This window comes from Engraulis encrasicolus, chromosome 7 (assembly GCF_034702125.1).
Source record: "Engraulis encrasicolus isolate BLACKSEA-1 chromosome 7, IST_EnEncr_1.0, whole genome shotgun sequence".
Classification (NCBI taxonomy): Eukaryota; Metazoa; Chordata; class Actinopteri; order Clupeiformes; family Engraulidae; genus Engraulis; species Engraulis encrasicolus.
Window position 1 is genome coordinate 40060062 of NC_085863.1, and position 8344 is coordinate 40068405.

The following is an 8344-nucleotide window of genomic DNA, read 5'->3' on the forward strand; positions in this document are numbered from 1 at the left end:
ATACACAAGCATACAATTTCACCCCCCCCCCCACACACACACACACACACACACACACACACACTGGCATGAGGAATGTCCAGCGTTGTTGTTGGAGCCGAGATGCTGTCTGGCCTGGTCAGAGAGAATGGAGGCAATGCCATAGCTGACCCTGCTGACCTCTCTCTCTCTCTCTCTCTCTCTCTCTCTCTCTCTCTCTCTCTCTCTCTCTCTCTCTCTCTCTCTCTCTCTCTCTCTCTCTCTCTCCTATTCCTGGACATGTGCAGGGTGGAGGGGACAGCAGGCACTGGGACCGCTATATGGACTGACACACACACAAACACACACACACACTCACATGCATGCACACACACACACACACACACACATGCACACACGATACAATAACGATGCGATTTGAGATGAGATGAGATGAGATGATGCGATGCAACATTTATTATCAGTCTACACAGAAATTGTTTGTGCATTCATGAGCAAGACTCATTTAAGGAAAAACAGAACATACAGTAGCCTATAGTATGTAACAAACAAACACACACGCACACGCTCACTTGAATACATGTGCTTATTCACATACACTTCAGTGTACACTCTTGTTCCTAAAGCAGAGTAGTCGTATCACAGTAATTGGACTCATAAGTGGGCTGAAGAGTCTTCCTCCAGTTCCTTCACCTTGTGATAAATAAACTCGTAAGTGGGTTGAATTATCTTCCCCCTGCTTTCCAAAACCACCAGCTGTGATGCTGTATGTGTGCACTTGGAAGAGGCTTTTAATCTCTGTGGTTGAATCAATTAATCATCACTCATTCAATCAAGTCATTCTGGAGCAGCTACTGAAGTATAAAACATATCTCTTTACAAATTCTTCCTTAAGGACCTAAGCACTCTCCACTTAGTGTAAGTGGAGTGTATGCCAGGTCATTGTGCTTATTTGTGGTGAGCGAGAGGATGTTTTTGTTTTAGTGTGTGAACTGTGTTTGTGACCTTGTGTGTTCCTGTGTACTTGTGTACATGTGTGTTTGTGTGTGTGGCTCTGCATGGCTGTGTACGTGCGTGTGCACACACTCCTGCGTGTGTGTGTGTGCGTGTGTGTGCGCATGCAGGGGTGTGTGTGCATACGTGTGCGCGTTTGTGTGTGTACATGCACATGTGTGTTTCTGTTTTAGTGTGTATGTGTACCGTATGTGCACACAAACCCCTCTCTCTCTCTGTGTGGACTGGATGCACACATCCACACTCCAACAAAGCAGCGTTACAGCAGCAGCGGTGCTCACTAGATAGATCTGGGTTGACATCTTTTCTATTAAGGACAACCATCTGCACCCCAACCAGAGGATCCAGCACACAGCACAGAGAGACTAAATTTAGTCTCCACGGCCGACTGGGTCTCTTTTATCTCTCCATTTCACCCTCCCTCCATTTTTTATGAGATCTCTCCGACCAGACTTGACTCTGACTGGGTCTCAGGACATCCACCTCGGCTCTGAGGAGGCTCTCTGTCGTCCTTCACTTCAAAAAGTTTCTCATACAGGAACTGAAGCAGCGAGGAGTGGAACTCTCACACCGATGCAACAAATTGTTTATCGCATAAAAGTGATAAAAGGGCTACCCAGTACCCACATGTGCAGAATTTGGTTTTCGGTTTACAAGACCATCCTCAGTGCAGTTCAGGTAATGAATAGTGATCTGATTTGGACACAGAGAGAAGTGGAATAGCACAACGGGCATTGAAGATGAATGCTAGTGCTAATGATCAATAATATTAGAAAAAAAATTGACCCTACCGTGGCCTAACGGTGGAGCACTCGTCTGCTGTACGGCCGACCCGGGTTAGATTCCCAGTCAGGGTCCTTTGCCAGTCCTTCCCCATCTCTCCGAACTCGCTTCCTGTCACCATTTTCACTGTACTATCGCAAATAAAAGTCAAAAAGACCAAAAATCTTTTTTTTTTTTTTTTTAAAAGGAAAAAACAACCCAGCAATAATCAGTAGAGTGGTCAGGGCTAGCATGGGACAAAATGCATTTTGCGCTGCCTCCTCTAAATAGCAGGACAGACTCCTAAATACAAAAAACCCAACGGTACTGTCCCTTGAGGACAGTTGACCCACCGGGAAATCCCCTGTATGCCAGATTACCAGTCCAGCCCAGAGTGTGGTCGACTAATTGATCTCTTCTTTCCAGTCAGAATTTGACTCCTGATCTCTCTCAGGACATCCACATTTGAGGACTCTCTCTGTTATCCTTCGCCTCAAAACGTTTTCTCAGAACTGCACCCCTGATCTCTGAGTTGACTAGTAGAGCTGAGATATGAATTTCACTGTGAGAACTGAAATAGCACAATAGACCATGGAAATGAATATGATTGATAATGGGAGTTTTGATAATTATTGATAAAACAAACAACAACACCGTACATTTTAGAGAGTCAATTTAACATCTTCTAAAGTGTGTTCCAGAGAGTACCCTCTAAGAGTTGAATTAACACTGCATTTTTTACGGTGAACGATGAGCAGTGTGTGGCCATCTAATTCACATCCTTTGTCAGAATAAGGCCCAGGTCAGGTTCAAAGAGCCTTGATGCAGAGTGAGATCACTGTGTGCATGGTTGTACTACACATTTATGACATGAGTAAGCTGTCTTAGGATCAAGGGTCTTTGGTCAGGATGGTCAGTAGTGAGAGGAGATGAGATAGCAGAGCCCTTCCTGTCTGCCTGCTTGTCTCTGCTTGTCTCTGTCTACCTGTCTCTGCCTCTGTCTGTCTGCCTGTTTCTGTCTTTCTCTTTGCCTTTCTCTGCTTCTCTATCTGACTGTCTGCTTGCCTTCCTTCCTAGCAATCCGCCTGCCTGCCTGCCTGTCTGTCTGTCTGTCTGTCTGTCTGTCTGTCTGTCTGTCTGTCTGTCTGTCTGTCTGCGTGTCCACCTCTCTTTCAGTCAGCCTGCCTGCATGTCTGTCTGGCTGGCTTGCTGTCTGCCTACCTGCCTTCCTGCTCTGTCAGTCTGTGTCTGTCTGTCTGTCTGTCTGTCTGTCTGTCTGTGCTCGCCAACCTCTGTATTTCTCTCAGCCTATCACTGCCTGCCTGTCTGTCTGCCTACTTTCCTGTCTACCTTCCTGCCTGTTGTCAATTTGTCAATGTGTGTCTCTGTCTGTCTGTCTCTTTGGTTTCTTATCACCCCTCCCTATGTGTGCGTGCTCTGGTTGCTACTTTGGTGCTGTTCCCTGATCTCATCCCTTTCCCATAATCCATCTCCGGCCGCAGCAAGAGAAGGACATTGTGGTGTGTTTTTTGTCTGGAATGTATGATTTATGTAGAAGTCAAGGATGTGTCTTTCCTTGGTCAACAATGCAGCATCCTGAAGAAAGGGCATGGACTAGCCAACTCCTCCGAACATCTGCGCATTGCACAGAGCAAAAAGCAACATGGCCGATGTGCATGACTAACATCATCAAACCACAAAGTGACTTTGTTCCATTCTGAATAGTGCTGCACATCCGCCACTACGCTATCTGCCAAAGCCCCAAAAAGGCGCCTGTTGCGATACATGTGCCACTGCACGAAGGTCAGGAAATATGGCTTAAGATTTTATGAAAAAAATGTGTATACAACCAGGGCCTCTGACAGCTTTGGATGGGGCCAAGAGGAAATCATCTAAAAGGGCCCTCCATCCAATATCCAGCTCTGTGCATGTGTGAATATTGCATGCATGTGCACACACTCTTGCGTGTGCGTGCGTGCATGCGTGCATGGGAACGTGCGTGTGTGTGTGTGTTTGTGTGTGCAGGCGCATGTGTATTTCTCTGTTAGTGTGTGTGTGTATCACACAAACCCCTCTCTCTCTGTGTGTGGACTGGATGCACACATCCACACTCCAACAAAGCGGTTACAGCAACAGCGGTGCTCACTAGATAGATCTGGGTTGACATCTTTTCTATTAAGGACAACCATCTGCAACCCAACCAGGGAGGTCTACCAAGAAGCTGGTTCAGAAGTAGACCAGGTTACATTAAACTTGTGGTAGATGTAAATCACCTAATAGAAGAGCATGTAGTCCTCATGTGATATCTGCAGGTACATCTACTAGGAGGTTTACTACTTCCTGTAGGTTAACTAAGCCTGGTTTAACACTTCACAAGTACACCCCCCAGAGGACCCCATCCAATACATACATTTACATTTACGTACATATACTCAGCTGATCCTACAATGTAATGAGAACCCAGTTGTGAGGCCACCCTCTCCCTCTCCCATGGGCCCAGGACAACTGACCCCTCTGTCCCAACCACTGTCAGCTTCCCTGTACACAACAAGCAAGGCGGATGAGACAGCAGTGAAACTGGATCCGTCAGTGGCGTGGTGGTGGTGACCAGTATTTTTAGCGATGGGTCTTTGTAATTACTCTGTGTTGCTGTGTTGGTGAGGGAGAGCAGAGTGCAGTGCGTCAGTGCACGCCAACAGGGACCGGCAGTGAAGAATGCTAAATACATAGGGGGACGCTGCACCACACATACACTATGTGATTACAGAAGTAGGTTCCCCGACCTCAACTTTGGCTCCATTCTTCTGGGTTGTAGAGTTATTTTTTTCTTGGCTCGTATGTTCAGGATCAGCCAATGCTGATGCTGATGCTGAATGCACACACATTCATGCACAAGCACACATACACACTACACGCACACAGACGGATACACATACACTCACACACATTCATGCACGTATGCACAAGTCCACACACACACACAGGCACGCATGGCACACACACACAAACATGCACACGCATACACTTTTTTGCCCTGCCATTCAAGATCAGTCGATGCTGATATTTTGGCTGTGCACACACACATACACACACACACACACACAGGCATGCACACACACAGACATGCACACGAGTGCGCACGCACACACACGCACACACACACACACAGACATGCACACACGTGTGCATGCACGCACGCACACACACACACACAAGTCTCTCTCTCTCTCTCTCTCTCTCTCTCTCTCTCTCTCTCTCTCTCTCTCTCTCTCTCTCTCTCTCTCTCTCTCTCTCTCTGTCACACACACACAAGTCTCTCTCTGTCTCTCTGTCTCTCTGTCTCTCTCTCTCTCTCTCTCTCTCTCTCTCTCTCTCTCTCTCTCACACACACACACACACACACACACACACACACACACACACACACACATACACACACACACACACACACACACACACACACCGACACACACACGCCTACCTCTGCCCAGAGGGCCCATCCCTGATGTGGCATGGTGACCTTATCTGATGGACTCTTGAGCACCCCAGGGGAATTTCACACCGTATACTTCATACGCATACCAGTTAAGCCGCAGCTTTGTAATGCAGTCCTGATGGATTTGTAAAGGAGTGTGGATGTCTATCTTGTACTGTACGTCTTGTTACCATATCTCCACGCTGTAAAACATCGCAGCCAGTTAAACGTAAAATAATAGGTTGCCTTGCTGCCCTACGTTTGTAAGTTAACTCAATTTGAGAAAGCTTCGAATTGAGTTAAGCCTCGAGTTGAATTCACTTGCAAACTTGAGCGTTTTAACTGGCTACGATGTTATACAGTTTAGGTTGCATGCACCTCACATGAATTTCACATTTCCAAGTGCTCAGTCAAAGAACTTGTGCACTTACTGAATGTCAAGAAAAAATAAAACAGTTTGGTTTTACCATAAGTGCAACCCAGTGATGTGCAGTATGATTTTGTTCATTATCAGACTGTCAATATGTCATCATCTCTCTGACTTTTTCCACTTCACTAAGGTAAATGTATTTACTTTGGTACAAGTTCTCCCTTCATCATACGCACCCAGTAGGCCTTGAAGTCATCAAAAGAGCTGAATATCTCAATGGAATAATGTACGGTACACTGGGTGCACTTCTTGCACATACTAATTCAGCAGCGCCATTGTGATGTGGCCTTGATGAATGTGCAGGTGAGTCATTCGCGACAGCAATTTGTACAGCGCAAGATTAAAAAATGGCTTTATAATTTAGTGGATCATTTCTCAACTGTGGAGGGCAAAGTAAGATGTGTCGCAGTGCCCAGCACAGCACGTATGGACTCTAAATGTCCTGTTGAATTTAGTAGCCCACTGCCCCAGTAAAAGGGATAGGTTTGTTCCTTGCAGTCTGGACAGTGTGTCATCCTTATTATACAGGACTACATAAAATGAACAGGAATAGTTATGCTTCCAAACGTATCTCATCTGCTGTGTTTTCTGTATGTTTTTATTTTTGTGAAGCTCATTGTACTGCCTCTGAGAATGAAATATGCTATAAAAATAAACTTGCATTGCTTTTTCTTAGTGTGGATGCTTATGCAGGGGCGTGGCTGGGTTGGCACAAGGCACAAGGCATACAGGGCATTTGCCCAGTGGACTGATAATGTTTTTGGCCTGGTCCTCTCCTCAATGTACAGGCATCCTCATGCTACTTCATTGACTTTCTCAATGCTTGGCGGACCAGTCTTGGCTTAAAATGCCCGGATTGTTTTTTAGCCCCAGTCCAGCCCTGATCTGGGCTCCACTGCCAACATCATTCCTATTTATACACAGGAACTAACCTGACTGTGGACTGTTGTCTGTGTTGGGTACTAGCTTAATGATGTAGGCCTAGGGGCTGCTCTGTACAGTCTCACTATCATTCCTATTGATGTAAACAAACTGTAATTGCTGCGGGTGGATTCCCAAATCCCAACTGCCTTGATGAAAGGTGTAGTAGACTAAGTGTTTCTCAACGGGGACGCTACAGCCCCCTCAGGGGGCGTTGAGGAGCCCTAGGGGGCGTTGAGAAAGATACAGCTGAAAGGGTCCGGTGCTTGTCATTGGGGTGCATTAGTCTATTTAATTTTTTTATACTAATGAGGGCATTGGCAGGGTTATGATGAGGTCAAGGGGCGTTTGTACAAAAAAGGTTGAGAACCACTGCTAGACAGATTGTTTCTGTAGTACCAGCATTATCATCCTTACCGGTATGCGTGTGAAAAGTGCATTCCGTGGTCTACAACCCCAGTGAAAGGAGTCACATCATATTTGTTTGTAAACACACTGCACCGGGGCTCCTGGGGCCTCTGTTCTACATTATGTACAGGCAAGCAGGTCCAGTAAATTGGGCGGGGGCTGCCCCAAGTAGTCCCAGCACCATCATTGTTATTTATAAACACAAACTTCATCGGAGCACTGGCTGTCGAGCTACACCATATACCGCTCATGGATCTTGTGCTGCATTCTGGATGCTTGATGTTGTGCTGGGCTGGATGCTGTGTTTTTATGCTTTTATATTCATGAATCACATTGAACTGTGTCTGTGTATGCTATGCGCTATACAAATAAAATGGCCTTGCCTTCCTTTGCCTATCCTTTCCTTGAATCAGCGATTAGGGTTAGGGGAATGTTAACTGTCTACTGGTAGCTCATTGCGACAAAGGAGTACATATTGACAGAGCACCGGCAACAGACGTGTGTGCGGTGCATTCTGTACTGGCCTACAACCCCAGTGAAAGGGGTCGGGACTGCCCCGTGCAGGTCCTAACATCATCGCTATTTATACACACAAACAGTGCCGGCTGTTTAAATAGAACAACAGCAAGAGGTGGCGGCGTTGGGGGCTCGTGCCTGCGGATTGTAGCACTGCTGTTCATTAGCACATGGCACAGGGAGGGGAGCAGGGCTGCTCACAAGGGGTGGGGGCCAATAGGTCGGTTGTCCTGGGCATGGGGAGAGTGGAGCCCAGTATTGGGTCTCCAGTCAATTGTAGCCTATGTGTTGCAGAGGGGGGCCCTTCCAGATGATTTTGCCCCGGGCCCATCCAAATGTGCCATGACACAGGGAGGGGAGGGTATAATCACAAGTCCACAGCAGCTCCTCCATCATAGCACCGACACCGGTAACACGTTCCCCACATTCTCACAGCCGGCTGGGGTAAATATAGCCTCCTTTAACACCCCCATGCCAGAAGAAACAGAGGCAGAGGAGGAGGCTCTGGGAGAATACAGTGCAGCAGAGGAGCACACTGCGCACAACACTGGATATAGTCTGAATATACTGGATATATAATAATATGGTGAATACACTGCAGACTAGCACTGCTCACAACACTATATAGTCCGAATACAGTGCAGACTAGCACTGCACATGACACTGGATACACAATCTGGAAACAAGGCAGAAGAGCATTGCAGACAACACAACATTGATATAGTTTGAAATGAATACAGTGCAGATGGAGCATTGCACAAAACACTGGATGTAGCCTGAATACAGCGCAGTACAGAAGACACTGGATGTATAGTGTGCATACATTGAGGAGGAGAACT